The 14,371-nt window shown below is 50.5% G+C and overlaps 1 protein-coding gene across 6 annotated transcripts in view; it reads right to left on the reverse strand.

The window, feature by feature from the left end:
• Positions 1-14,371, reverse strand: part of Kazn (kazrin, periplakin interacting protein) — a 990,282-nt gene that overhangs the window by 107,756 nt on the left and 868,155 nt on the right. The window contains exon 1 of one of the 6 annotated variants that reach the window (XM_039110084.2): positions 1,701-3,259. The gene's annotated coding sequence lies outside the window, so the exon portion shown is untranslated. 6 annotated transcript variants of the gene reach the window in all.

The raw sequence follows: 14,371 nt of genomic DNA on the forward strand, positions 1-14,371 counted from the left end.
GAGCAGAGCTATAGATTCAATATCTCAGAGCTCCAATTTTCTCCTGGGTCAGGGCTGTGCAGTGACTTTGGGCTATGCTCTGGTGATACAGTTAAAAGCCCTGCCCTGGGAGGGAGACTGGAGGAAGCCTGAGTGTAAGGACAGACTCAAATTTAATCTGAGGATCGTCACCTGGGAACATGGGTCTTCCTGGTCTGCCGGAGACCTATCTGGGCATCATGAAGCTGCACACATCCCTCACTGGGTGGTTCCAGTATCGATACACAGTCTGGCTTGGGGGGACTGGGGTAGCCGGTGACTACACAGTCCGGCCAGGGAGGGGAGCAGGTGAATGGATCTTGACTGGTACGAACTCCTCAGGCTCCAAGCCTGGGCTCGGGCTTTTGGTGGCTCTGAGGAGTCAGATACTGTCATGTGCTTAGTCGGTCAGGATGGGAAAGAGCTGGTTGGCCTCTCCTCCAGTTCTCAGTGGAAACATTGTTTCGGGTCTTATTAGAAGTATCAAACTAATTACAGCTCACCCAAATCAGATGATGGGCTGACAGGGCTATCCTATGCTCTTCGTACAAGAAGTCACACAGAACTTAGGGCCTGAGCCACAATACCACTACTTCTAGGAGATTGGCTCGCCCACCATTCCTTCCCAGTTTCTTTGCATCCTGGATTAGGCTCTGCTGAGAGCTAAACCTGGGCATCTCTGGATAGGGACTTCCTTCATGTTTTATTATTTTGTGTATGAGTGTTCAAGTATGAATGTGCGTGTACTTATATGAGCTACTTAGAGCATACATATATACTTATACAGGTTACTTATAGCATACATATATACTTAGAAGTCAGAGGACCACCCTAGGTGCCGTCCTTAATTTTCACCTTTTTTCAGATGGGGTCTCGTTGTGTTCACCATGACATATGCTGGGCTAGCTGGCCCCTGAGCTTCCTGGATTCTCCTGTTTCTACCTCCTGTCTTTTTAGGACAGTTGGGATGCAAGATACACATCTTTGCTCGGGTTCTGGGGACTTGACCTCGGGCTCTCATGAATGTAGCAAGCATTTGCCTTCATAGCCATGTTTCCAAGTCCCCTTTTCATTTTTGACAAAGAATCACCACTGGGCTTAGGGACACCTCTTGGGACCCTCCCCTGACCCCCAGCCCTGTCTTTCACACATGGAAACGGGTCCTTGACTGACCAATGCTGACTCGCCTTGATCGCTGTGATTGGTTCAAGGAAAGGCACATGACCTAAGCCCGCCCACCCAGAGTTCATACTAAGACTCCAGGTACTCTGGGGCAGCGAGTATTCGTCCTTACCACCATGAATGGCAACCAACAAAGCATAGCCATGGTAACTCACACCACACCTGAAGACAGATCCACACCTGAATGATTCCCTATAGATGAACACTCACTTGTTCTTGCTAGTCTGAGCTAAGTTTTCTACTGCTTGCAAGAGAAAGAGAATCTAGGCAAATCGATCCTGCCAGTTTTGGAGGAGCACCCACCCCTACAAACACGAAGGCTACCTGCTGGGTGCCAAGCCCTGCAAGCTATGATCCTCCTCCAGACACAAGAAGTGACGGCGATTTTACTTGCTTAAGAGCTCTGAGTTTCCCTCCTCAACTACTTCTGTTTCCACTGCTCTTTACCCCCCCCACGGACCAGCCTCCTGCTGCCCACAGGGGCCTTGCTCTTCTCCTACCCGCAGATATCTTGGAGCACCAACCGCACAGCTCTTGAGTTCACAGCTCGGGCTGGGTGTTCACCGAGAGGCTGACATTGAGCGTGGACCAAGAGTTCCTCCTCAATCACAAGCATTAGAGTTGGGCAGCAAGCACCATTTGTTCCAATCCACAGACGCGAAGGCTGAGGGCGTGACTCGGTGGCAGAGTTCGAGCCAATCAGCACAGGCAAAGGTTGAGAGCGTGGCTCGATGGCAGAGCTTGGACCAATCAGCACAAGCAAAGGCTGGAGGGCGTGGCAGAGTAGCAAAGCCTGTCCAGCCTGTGTGAGAGGTCCTGTGTTTGTTTCCCTGTGCTGCAAAAACAAGCTAACCCCAATTTGCATGTGCAGAGATTAAGCGGGTGCGCTGGGTAGTTCGAGGTCAGAGAGCTGGTTCTGATGGCTCGGGCGCGCGCCCCGTTCCTGAAGTTCGTCAGATTCCAAAGCTCAAAACCAAGCCCCTCCCCTAAACAGCACCTCGTGAAATACCGAGAAAAGAAAAGAGGCTGACCAGATAGGACAGACCTCAAAGTGGGCTTCTTTTTCTTCCCTCCCAAAGTCAATTTCTAGAAATGAGGTGTCCATTGGGTTGGGGTGGTGACACAGATGTCGCCAGATGGCCCTGACTGTTCCCCTCCTTTCTTGTGGGGCCAGAGAACTATGGGAGGAGCGGGCCTGGTGCAAGAGTCCGGTGGAGGCGTGCCCAGACCCTGGAAATCTTATCCTGAGATGGAGGAGAGTGGGGTCGCTGTCTCCCTGCCGCGGGGACTGCATGTCCCCGCACATATCGCCCTGTGCCCCTCACCTTTGCCTTACCAGAAAGTAGCCGGTAGCTAGGTTAATCATCTTCTTCCATTATAAGGTCCTTTAAGAGCACCTGGAATTCCTCTTCATGCAAATGAGCCAAGGATGTACACTCAGCCCGGTAGCCCCTACTGAACCGCTCCCCCCCAAAGGTTTAAATAGCTTTCGTTTCCTCCAATAAATAGGACCAGCTCTCTGAATCTGTTCCAGGAGTGTGTTCTTTGCCCACTCACCCATCCAGCCTGGCTTAGCTTCCCGCAGGCCCACTACCCTGAGGGAGAAAGATACCCCAGGCGGCACCTTCCTTACATCCATCCCATAGCATTCGTTCCCTACTCACTTCCTCTGTCCACTTCCTGTAAACAAGATGGAAATACCGGAAGGATACAGATAGGCATTTGTCACCTCAGCACGCAGTGGCCCTGGCCTTCAACACAGGAGCCCATAGTTCATGGCAAGCTGGATTCGCAGCCTGAGTCAGGTCATCCCACTCTGGCTTGCAGCCCCAGAGACTGAGCGGGCACCCCAAGCCTCAGTTTCCTCTCCGGCTGCTTCTGGCATCCATGGAGCCGATGCAAACCCCTGCCACTGTCAGAGCGGGTTCGTTCTGGCCAGCTTTGAGGCGCTCTGGGTGCAAAAAAGCCAGGCTTCTCAGTGGTAGAGCGCTCACCTAGGAAGCGCAAGGCCCTGGGTTCGGTCCCCAGCTCCGAGAAAAAGAACAAAAAAAAAAAAAAAAAAAAAAAAAGGGCCAGGCTTCCATTCCTATCGTACAGACAGTTTATTATCTCAGGCCCAGAGGAAGGGTTGGATCCATTACCTTGACTGGAACGGATCAAACTGGCAGTCAGGCTAGAAAATGTGCTTGGGCTTGTAGAGTCTAGGCCAATCTCAAATGTCAACTCAAGGTCAAATACATCCATGTACAAGCCTGCCCAGGCAACGGACTTGAATGATCACACAGGGGAACGAAGCCATACACATAGGGAAGTGGGCATCAGGTTGGGTGTGAGCTCCCCTGGGGCCGCCATCACACAGGGGTGGCAGAGTTGAAATGCCTGCTTTAGTAGATCCCCCACCTAATACAAGAAATAAAATCAAGTCCGGACTGGTCTGAACAAGTTGACAGAATTGGAAGGGCCACAGAGACAAATACTGGGTGATTCCTGTTGTCTTGTGACATGTGACTCCTTCTCCTTAATCCCCTGTGAAAATGACTGTAGTGGCCAGGATAAGTCCTGATTCTGAAGTCAGCTCCCTGGTTCAAATCTTGACTCTTCCAGGAGAAATGGCTTAGGGGTAAAGAGTATGTGACGTTCTTCTGGATAACCCCAGGCCACCTCGCAATCCAGCTCCAGGGATCTGATGCCCTGATCTGGCCTCTGCGGGGACTGTGTATGGTCACTTTTTCTCCCTTGTTTGGTGAATAGGTGTCACAGTGGGCCTCGGGGGCTGACGTGATAAAGCTCTCTCCAAACAGCCTAGCACAGTATCAGCCCTCAGGGAGTACAGGTAGCCAGCCAGATGTCTGGACCAACTCCGTCATCAGAACCTGTGGACAGAGTGGGAGAGACAACGAGGTTGCCTCAGGTAGTGTGACCAGAGCAGACACTCGTCACCAATCCCAAAGGAGACTATCAGGGACACGGGGCTCAAAAGCACTGGCTTTCACCCTCAAATGCATTCAACTCCTTCCTCATTCGTTATCTACCTGACTGACTGAACAGCTGCTTCAGGAGGGGATAAAATACGCCCCACATATTTGAAATGTTTCACTTATGAAACCCGGCAGGACTAACTTTATAAGCTTTGTAACAGTGAAGTCACTTATGAGAGTCTGGTCCCATCTAGGGCTGGGATGGAGAAGGAGGGCAGGCTCCCCCAGAACAGAGTGGCTGGGATTCCCAGAAGGCACCATCTGGGATATCTCAGAGAGGGCACCAGATCACATCCTGATGTCATCCCCCCCCCCCCCCACTTGAAATAAGATCCTCCCTCCGGAATTCCAATCCAGCCAGAGGAGAGGGGGCACTTCCGGCCTGGGTCTGTTTCCCACACTCCAGGGTGCCTGGGTCTCTAGCCAATCCAGTTAATTGAAAAATTACGTTGGGCTGAGAAGAAGCAGGCCAGGCTGGGGCGGACAGGCTCCCAGGAATCCTATTGGTATCCAACAGTCTACAGTTGAGGAAGGCTAGAGGACCTGGGGAGCTCTGGGCCTCCTAGGGTTTTATGGCTCCAGGGTTCTCTACTAGGCAGAAGGCCGCGGAAACTTCCAGCCTCAGATGGGAGCTTTAACTAGGTTGAGCAGAGAACTTGTTCGCCACGCACGAAGATTTGGGTTCGGTCTTCTGCACTGCATCAACTGGGTATGGAAAAGTGTAAGTATAATCCTGGCAGGAGAGGCGGGAGGCAGGACAATTAGAGGTCCAAGACTCCCTCGGTGAGGAAATTTAGGCATGAAGAATAAAAGCCTAGCCCAGGAGTGCAGGCCAGTGAGCGTGGGTCTTGTTCACCTGATTGCCAGATATCACCCCCCAAAACACACACAAACACATCACTATATCCCAGGGTGCTATTCTGGGATGAGCGCTATTCTGGGATGAGCCACGGGGCCACTGCAATACCCAGTCCTAATAAATATAACTGCAAAGGAAGCCTGAGATGTAAGATCAGCCTCAAGACAAGGGAAAGGCTGCCTGAAATGCATAGGACAACATGGTGTCCTTACACCTGGGAGGTTCTGCAAGGGACCCAGACTACTAAGTCCCAATAGACGGCCTTTGATTTTGTCTTCAAAGTGGGCTCGCATCTCTTGTGTTTCTTATCTCAACCTAGTGGTGTGTTTTATTATTCCCATTAGAGGGAGAAATGGTGACTCAGCCTAGTCACACAGGGTGGGTGGTGCAGCCTGGCCTGAAGCTGGCCCTCCACCTGCTCCTGCTCCTGTCTTTTCCAGCATGCAACCTCCTGGGCACACCCAAGCCTCTCCAGGCCGCTCTGTCCACCCTTGTCTTCCTAGGACCCCTGTCCTGATTATGATAATCAAATCCAAAGCAGCCTGATCCATCCATAGAGACCTCTACTATCAGCTTCTGAGAACTTCCAAATGGGGACCAATGGGGACCCCGTCACCGCCCCTCCTTTCAGGAAGCCACATCCTTCGGACTAGACATAACGGACCCTAATGTTTCAAATGCTGTATTTGGCTGGGCTGGGGGTGTAGCTCGCTTGAGAGAGTGAGTGGTTGTCTAGCATGCACGGGGCGGGGGGGGGGGGCTGATTTCGATCTCCGGCAAGGGGAAGTACGCCTAGAATCCTAGCACTGAGGAGGTGGAGGGAAGGGGATCGGGAGTTCAGGGTCACCCTGAACTATGTAGAGAATTCAAAGTCAGTCGGGGCTACATGAGTCCCCCAGCTGAAAACCAAAAGGAGCAAAAAGAAAAATAAGAAAAGGACGAGGAAATCATCTTTCAGTTTTTGGAGTCCGGGTGATGTGGCCTAAGAACTAACTGTGTGTATAACTGGGATCTAGGGAGATGTGGGGTTCTTGGAAAAGAAGGGAAAGTAACGGGGTGAGGGGCAGTCTCAGCATCTTCTTCTGTGACTTCTAGCTTTGATGCCTCTAGAGGGGGAGTGTGGCTCCGTGTCGAGAAGCAGGCTCCAACTCCAGGTGTTTGGGGAGTCTCTTCCACCCATCAAGAGTCCCAACGTGTCCCTCTGCCTCTCTGAGGCTCTATGCCCCCATCTGCCTTACAAGGTTGACAAGAGATTGAAGCAGTCTCCACAATCTGGCCTACTGTGTGAGACGACTACACACACTTGGGAAATTACCCCTTCTCCTCCTTCCTTGAGAGCGACATCATATTCTGTTTCTCCTCTTGATTTTCAGCATTGTTCCTGAGGGCTTCTGGAACCTTCTGTCCCAAGCCTTCAGGTAGAACATTCTTTGCTGACAGATCTTTTAGAGCAGGGCTTCTGGTAGCCAGGGGCTGGCTGCTTCTGGCAGTATTAATATAGAGTCTAAACCAGAAACCCTCTCCTGGAGTTCTCCAAGTGATGACCAGGGATGTGTCCCCCTCCTGCCTGGGGTGGCTGCTGACATCCCAATAATATGTCCCACCCACCACCCACCCCAGACCTTGGCTGTCTGGTTCCCTCAACAGTTCAAAGGTCAGGCTCTTCTAAGCAGAAAGCTGCCTTCTCAGGAGAGCAGAGGGGAAAAGTATTTAAAAAATGTAGATGGAAGCCCCAGGTGGCTTCCCACCCCCACTCCCACCCAGCTCACGGCCTGCTCACAGAATACAGAGTACAAGGCTCAGCCTGGTACTATGTGAGCCTACTCAAACCAGCAATGCAACGGCTGTGTGTGATTTACCCAGCGTGATCCCGATGGCACCATCCCAGACTAGCTCTTGACACTGAACACCTTTATGCCAGGGCCTTTTGGAGTGAGTGCTGCTGGTGGAAGCCAGAGACTACAGACCCCAGCAGCTAGGGAGGCTTCAACCCATTCCAGAAGCCCAAGAAATGCACGTGCAGGACAGTCACCCTGGCACAAGCTGCCGGCAGAGAGGGGTCAAGATAGGGCATCCCTGGGTGTTCCTTGCAAGTCTGCTTCATGCCTCCCATGGGAAAAGGAAGGTGCACAGACTCCGGCTTGACCACCGGATGATCGTGGAGAAGTGTCTGATTTCAATAAAGGAACACTGGAAGTGAAGGGGCACAAGCACTGGATGTGGTGGGGTGGGGTTGGGGCTGGATCTCCGTGCCTGAGAGCTTGGGCACTGAAAACTCAAACTCAGAAAACAGGTCTGGAGGCGAAGTCTCTAACAGGCCCTGCATGAGTATCTGTGGCCTTCCCCGGCCCTGATCTCTTCTTCTGAACCGACTGAAGGCTCTTGTGTTTCTCATTTTGTCAGTTTCCAAATATATATATATATATATATATATATATATATATATATATATATATACACACACATACACACACACACACACACACACACACACACACACACACATGCCCATACACAATATAGCATAGCTGGCTGAGGTTTTTAAGTGGCCCAGATGAGAGATGTTTACACTATCACTAACTTAGAATGAAAAAGAAAGAAAGAAGGAAGGAAAGAAAGAAAGAAAGAAAGAAAGAAAGAAAGAAAGAAAGAAAGAAGCAAGCCACCCCACAGGCACTGAGGCACTGTCTGGTCCGTTCGTGGCATTGCAAGCTGGCTGGTGACAACTGCCGCCTACCAAATCAGTTGTGACCAAGAAATGCAGTGTCAGCAAGTCAGTTGTGACCAAGAAATACAGTGTCAGCTTTGGTCCATCTCGGTGCCCGACCTGGAGCAAGCCTCATTCAAGAGGCCAAGTGACTCTTGGGACAAGCAGATAACTCCATCGCAGCAAAGAACAGACAGTTTTCAGGAAAGATGAGTCCAGCTATGTGACACCCAAGAGCCCAGTCAGTCCTTAGACTCTGAAGAGAGCAATGTATTTTCTTTTTTTTTTTTTTCAAAGATTTATTTATTTTATGTATGTGAGTACACCCTCACTCTTCAGACACCAGAAGAGGGCATCAGATCCCATTACAGATGGTTGTGAGCCACCATGTGGTTGCTGGGATTTGAACTCAGGACCTCTGGAAGAGCAGTCGGGTGCTCTTAACCACTGAGCCATCTCTCCAGCCCCCGCAGTCAGTGCTCTTAACTACTGAGCCATCTCTCCAGCCCCGCAATGTATTTTCTTATCTAGCATTTCCCCTGCGTACGTGTCTGTAAAGAGCTAATGCTTCTGAGATAGTGAGGGAGCCACCCCACCGAGCCTGAGCCCCAAGCAGTGTGTCCAGCTGTCCCAGGAAGTACCAGAAGGCTGGTGACAGGGACCTCACAGAGGGGATTCACCTGGGACCTCACTGAAGTGTCATGTACTCCATATCAAGTCAACTGGACGGAACTCACATGCAAAGAGCCAACAGATGGAGGGTCTAGTGTAAGCCCACCCACGACGGCAATGAGCAAAGAGAGATAGGAAGGAGAGAAGCACAGACACCGTTGCAGGGAATGCAGAGAACCTGAGAGGTGCCAACAGGTGAATTCTCACTGAAGGCAGGGTGGGGAGAAGAGAGAGTGATTGGTAGAAGGTAAAGGGACCCGAGGTGGCCTCCTCTGCTGCTAGAGGGTCTGCCTTATCAAGAAGTCAAACAAACAAACAAAAACAAACAAAACTGCAGGGTGGTGGGATAGCATTTATTGCCAGCACTTGGAAAGAAGGCAGAGTCAGAGAGACCCCGGGAAGGTCGAGGTCAGCCTGGTGTACACAGCCCCAGGCCAGGCAGAGCTACAAAAGGAGAACCCTGTGTCAGCAAAACCAAACTGAAATCTGCAAAAAGACGGGTAAGGCCCACACTTCCACCATGAGGAGCACAGCGGCACAGGCCACTCCTTAAGCACAGGATGCTTCTCCTTAGCACCACAACTTCCTAACCTCTGGGTCCTGAATGTGAGCATCGTAATAAAGAAATAATACATAAATAACCTGTCAACAGTAAAAGGTTTCCGAACACACAAAAATCAAGCCAAGTTCAAAAGCGTAAGGAACTTAGGGTCATTCCGGCAACACCCACCCCGTGCTGCATCCCGCCACTTCCCTGCGGCCTTGGTTCTGATCACATGACATGAGCACCGCTCTGTGTGTGCCCTCGTGCCCTCCCGCCGTGCGGTGCCAACGGAAATGTCTGAAACCCCTCGGCTCAGATCCAAGACTTGTGCGTTTCTATTGGATATGCAGAACTTTCTGCTCTTACAGAAACATAAACAGTTTAACTATGGGAAACCAAGACTTCTTGGTATTTTCTTCCCAGCATGAGATTCAATGTACATAAAACTAGCATATTTTTGGATCGTGTTGCTGGGAGTGTCTGCTCCAAAAAAACTGCTGTTCGAGATGCTGACTTCAGCTCTGTAAAACTCGTTCGATAAATCTTGGCTTGGGATTAGGACAGAAATCCCAACTGAAGTGGCCCTACACATATTCCTGCCAATTTGTACTATGTGGTTATGGGAAGGACCAATCTTAGCATAATGGTTAAATTATGAAATAAAAATATCGATTAACTCTGAAGAACCCTGAGGGTCCTCTGCTTCCCATGGTTTCGTATTCAGTCAAGATTTAATAGCCTATAACTCCAGGGGATGTGCTGTCTCTACTGGTCCCAACAGGTGTACACACACACACACACACACACACACACACACACACACACACACACACACAAAAAATATAATAAAGTTGATCTTTAAAATGCCCTATTCAAAGGTCCATTTTCAGATTTTTTTTCCCCCTATCTGGGTCAGGTACAGGGCCTAACAAATGACATTTAATGGGTTCCCAGGTGAGTCAGACAGATGGTCCAGTGGTCATGCCTTAGGGAACGGCCTTAGCAAAACAAACACCTTACGTTTTTTATAAGCAATCCGGAACAGGCCATAGAAACACTGGGAGCCCTGATTGCATCTGAATTGACCACCGGTCACAAGTGACTGATTACAAGTTAGTTAAATGTACAGTTCGGTTCTCCAATCCCCACGAGGCTTTGGAAACTTCTGTCAAACATCTGTCCCATGCGCCTGCCTCGGTTTCCCCTATTGAGAACCGAAGTTCCTTCTCTGAAGGGCTGGTTAAAACCGTTTAGGACTTGTGCCTGGGAGAGAAGGAATGTTGCAGGTCAAGAGCTAAAATTATCTCCTATCTCTTTGGTACCTTCACGGGCCATTTATACAACCTGGATCTGACCTCAAGGGCTTGTGACTGTGAGGTAGCATGTTTGCAATGTATTGACTTAGCAGACCCCAGCTTTCACCAACCTCAGCGTATGATAGCAGAGAGCATCTCTGAGTCCTTGCTCTGCTGTCACCTGCCTACTTGATGTCCCCGTGCACGGATTTGGTACTTGCATTGTTGAATCATGACTTTCTTTTGTTCTGTGGCTATAGAAGTTTGTGTGTAAGTTCTTTGGAAATGGAATCCCACTCAGGGCCCCTGGGGTCTTGGGCACTCGCATGTGGCTCAGAATAAACTCTTCCAAAGAGCAGGGTTTTGTATTAACACTATAAAGAGAGGGTCCGTTCTAGAACATTCCCACAGGGCAGACACTTGTAGCCACACCTGAAGAACCACAGGAGAAAAAGCATCCTGTATGGACAGCCTTACGTCGGCGACAGAAGCCAGGGTGAGCTTCTGCTTTTGACAGGGAGCATCCAGAATGCAAGCTTGCCTCTTTCTCAGCTACCAGAGTAGCAGAAGGACCTCAGAGGAGCCCAAGAAAGCCATAGATGGAGCTGCCCTCCTACCTGACTTCGGGACTTTAATGGAACGCTGTGGGAATCTGCCCCACAAAAGGCTGCTCTGGGTCAGTGATTACTCCCAGCTCAGGCCACACTAGAAGCCCACAGGCAGCAAGAATTACCCATGGTGTGTGGGTGGTTATAGAGCCACAAACCCCAGGAATCCATCCCCTGGTGCATTATCTGAAGGGAGACAGAGAGGTCATCCAGGGCAAGGTCCAGCACATAGGCTGGAAGCAAACATGAACAAATTATGGCCCCAGCTTAATGCCCCGAGAAGGCATCACAGGGCCTTGCCTGGTGCCCTGAGTCCTGGAGAACGCCCTGCCTCCCAGTGAAACCCAGGGCACCGTTCTGCCCTAGGCAGATCCTCGGGATAAGGAGGGGACTCAAAGCTAGGCAGTCACAAATAATACACCATGGCCAAGAGGTGATAAGAGACCAAGTTGTCCCCACCCCCTTAAAGAGGCAACTGCACAGCCAAACAGGTGACACAGCCTGCAATCCTGGCACTTGGGAGGTGGCTGCAGAAAGATCGGGAGCCAAAGGTGAGCCTAGGCCACAGGGCAAACCCTTGTTTCAACAAACTAACAACAACGGCTACAACAATCCTCTCCAAGCCTGAAAACCCGAGTTCTGTCCCAGGGACTCATGTGGTTGAAGGCAAAAGCCATTCCCAAAAGGTATCCACAGGCCTTTGCACTTGTCAATAAATAAACAAATGTCAATTTTGAACCTGTAAATGGAAGGATGTCCAGCACCAGCCTGGACCATAGAATTGACTTAAATCGACTCAGCCTGGGGCTCAACACGCAGAGGATCCAAAACAGGGCGTATCTACCCGTCAATACCCAAGTCCCTGACCCCTAAGTGTACAGAGAAAGTTCCCAAGGATATGAAGGAGGCAGTCCTCACGGTGGTCCTCTCCAAGGCAGAGAGGAATGTGAGGTGGCTGAAGGGAACACGGACAGGCGCACGGCTAAACGAGTCTGCTTCCACAGAACCTCAGCACCAGCAACAAAAGTGTCCAAGGGGACGTGGGGCAGGGCGGGTGGAGGCTGGGCTCTGAAAGGCTGGAAAAACAGGCTCCACCGGTGGCTTGGGGGACCAGAAGAACCAAAGAATGGAAGAATCGCAAACAAGAACTGGCTTCCTCTGTCTCCTTAGCACCCAGCCAGGCACTGGCTCTGGACAGCCAGGGACAGCATTTCAACAGAAGGCACTAGAACACTGTGGGCTGCCCTGGGCGGACCCTACGTAGGGGCAACTGAGTGCCCTGTGTCTGTCTTAGCACAGCAGGGGCTCCTGAGCTCACAAGACCAGGAACCCATCCATGTGGTCCTTCTATGGAAAGTCTAAGAACGGAAGCCAGCGCATGGCTGAAAATGGAGGGAGGAGGGGGCTAAACCTAGTCATGAGTTTAACTAGGCTGTGTCCACTACTGACACCCATGGGAGATAGAAAGACTGCTGGTAGTGATATTAGAATTCAGGGAAGCCAGAATGCCCGACCCCGCCCAAAAGGCAAAGGGCAAGTCTTCAAAGTCTGGTCTGTGGAATCCTGTGTCAAAACGCAGGGCTGGAATGTAGCTCAGCCGGTACAATGCTTGCCCAACATGCACAGGGCCATGGGTTGCATCCCCAGGATTGCATAGAGCAACAACAAACACACAACGGTATAGCCAAGAGCCCGTAGTCCTAGGAACTGGGAGGTGGAAGCAGGAGGGTTAGAAGTTCAAGGCTAGCCTACAATAAGAGCCGGTTTCCCAAAGGGGATATATCACAACAACAAAAACACTCGGGGCTTTGAATCTGAGACACTTAGAACCCTCGCTTAGTGGTGTGGGGGTGTGGGAGTGAGTACCAGTGTAGTCTGAGCACTCTACTGTCTCTGTAAGTTTGATGCCAGCCTGATCTACTTAGGAAGTTCCAGGTCAGCCAGGGCTACCTACGGAGACCCTGCCTCAGAAGAAGAAAAGGAGGAGGAGGAGGAAGAGGAGGAATAAGAAGAGAAGAGGAAGAGAAGGAACAAGAGGGCAAAGGGAAGGAGAATTCGTTCATTACTATTATCATTATTAATATTACTATTTATATTAATTATTCAAGGCCATCCTCACCTACAAGGTTACTTCTGGACTTACTATTGTTGTTGTTATTGTCATTATAATTATTCAAGGTCATCCTCAGCTACAAGGTTACTTCTCTACCAGCCTGGGAGAGCCACGGCTAAGAAAAAAACAATACAAACCCTTCATGGTAACCAGCACCCCAGACTACTGTGATCTGTCTCAGCAGTTTCAGACCCCTGGGAAGTCAATGAAGAGGGAGGAAGACTATATCCCAAGGGCCTCATATGACTTTCATTAGAACCCACCTGACCCTGAAAACCAGTAGTCATGGCTTCCGGGCGTCTGTCCCTTTCCAGGCTTCAGCCTCCACACCGCACCACAGAAGAGATTTACTTAGCCCGGCCTTTAGGTTCCCCGCTCAAGGGTCTGCATTCTGGGTTCCTAAACAGCAAAGGCAGGTGGGGACAGAACACTCTCCTAGCACGGATCCACTACTAGTGAAATTCTGGTGGGGTTTGGGGGCGGGGGTTATGGGTGGATTCTCTTAAGGACACAGAGGTAGGAACAGCTCTGGGAACTACAGGCCTGAGAGAACAGCCCGTAGGCCAGCTCAACAGCTCATGCCTGTTATCTTAGCACTACGGAGGCTGAGGCAGGAGGGCTAAGTGTGAGGCTTGACTAGTGTAGTGAGAGAGAGACATCACACATACACACACACACACACACACACACACACACACACACACACACACACACACACACCCCAGAATAAGCCTACAGTCCCAGCACTTGAGAGATAGACGGTAGGAGGTCTAAAAACTCATGGTCATCCTCTGCCATAACCAAGTTCAAGGCCAGCCTGGGCTGCATGAGACCCTGTCTCAGAAAGGAAACAAAGCTAAAATTAAAAACAGAAAGGCAGAAAGGAAAGACCACGGTTTTCCCAGGATCTTGACTTCTGCTGTGGCCCAAACCACCGAGAATGATGGCCTTGCTGTGCAGAAGGCAATCTGGAACAGACGCTTAGTATCCAATAACTTCTTTGGGCCTCAACGGTTTCATCTGTAGGATGGGGAGAATGCCAGCTATCTCCTGGCCATGGGGATCAACAGACCTTAGCGCCTGCATCAGAGCAAAACTTGAATCTTGGCAAATGCCCTAAGGAAAGAACACATTCTTCGCTGTCCTGGGGAAAGGGCACATTCTTCCCTGCTTCAGTGCACAGGGTTTCAAAGTTAGGAGTCTGGTGTCAGGGCTGTGTAGGTAGGTGTGGGAACAAAGCTCCCAGGAGACCCGGCTGTTGTTTGCACCTTCTTTGTCATTCTCTAGGGAGAGCCTTCCGAAGCTTCCACACAATTGAAAGGCATGAAACATTCAATGCCTGCGATAAAGTTACAGCCCAAACTAGCCTGTGCCAACATCCTAATCCAGGCACCT

The sequence above is a fragment of the Rattus norvegicus genome, chromosome 5 (assembly GCF_036323735.1).
Source record: "Rattus norvegicus strain BN/NHsdMcwi chromosome 5, GRCr8, whole genome shotgun sequence".
Taxonomy (NCBI): Eukaryota; Metazoa; Chordata; class Mammalia; order Rodentia; family Muridae; genus Rattus; species Rattus norvegicus.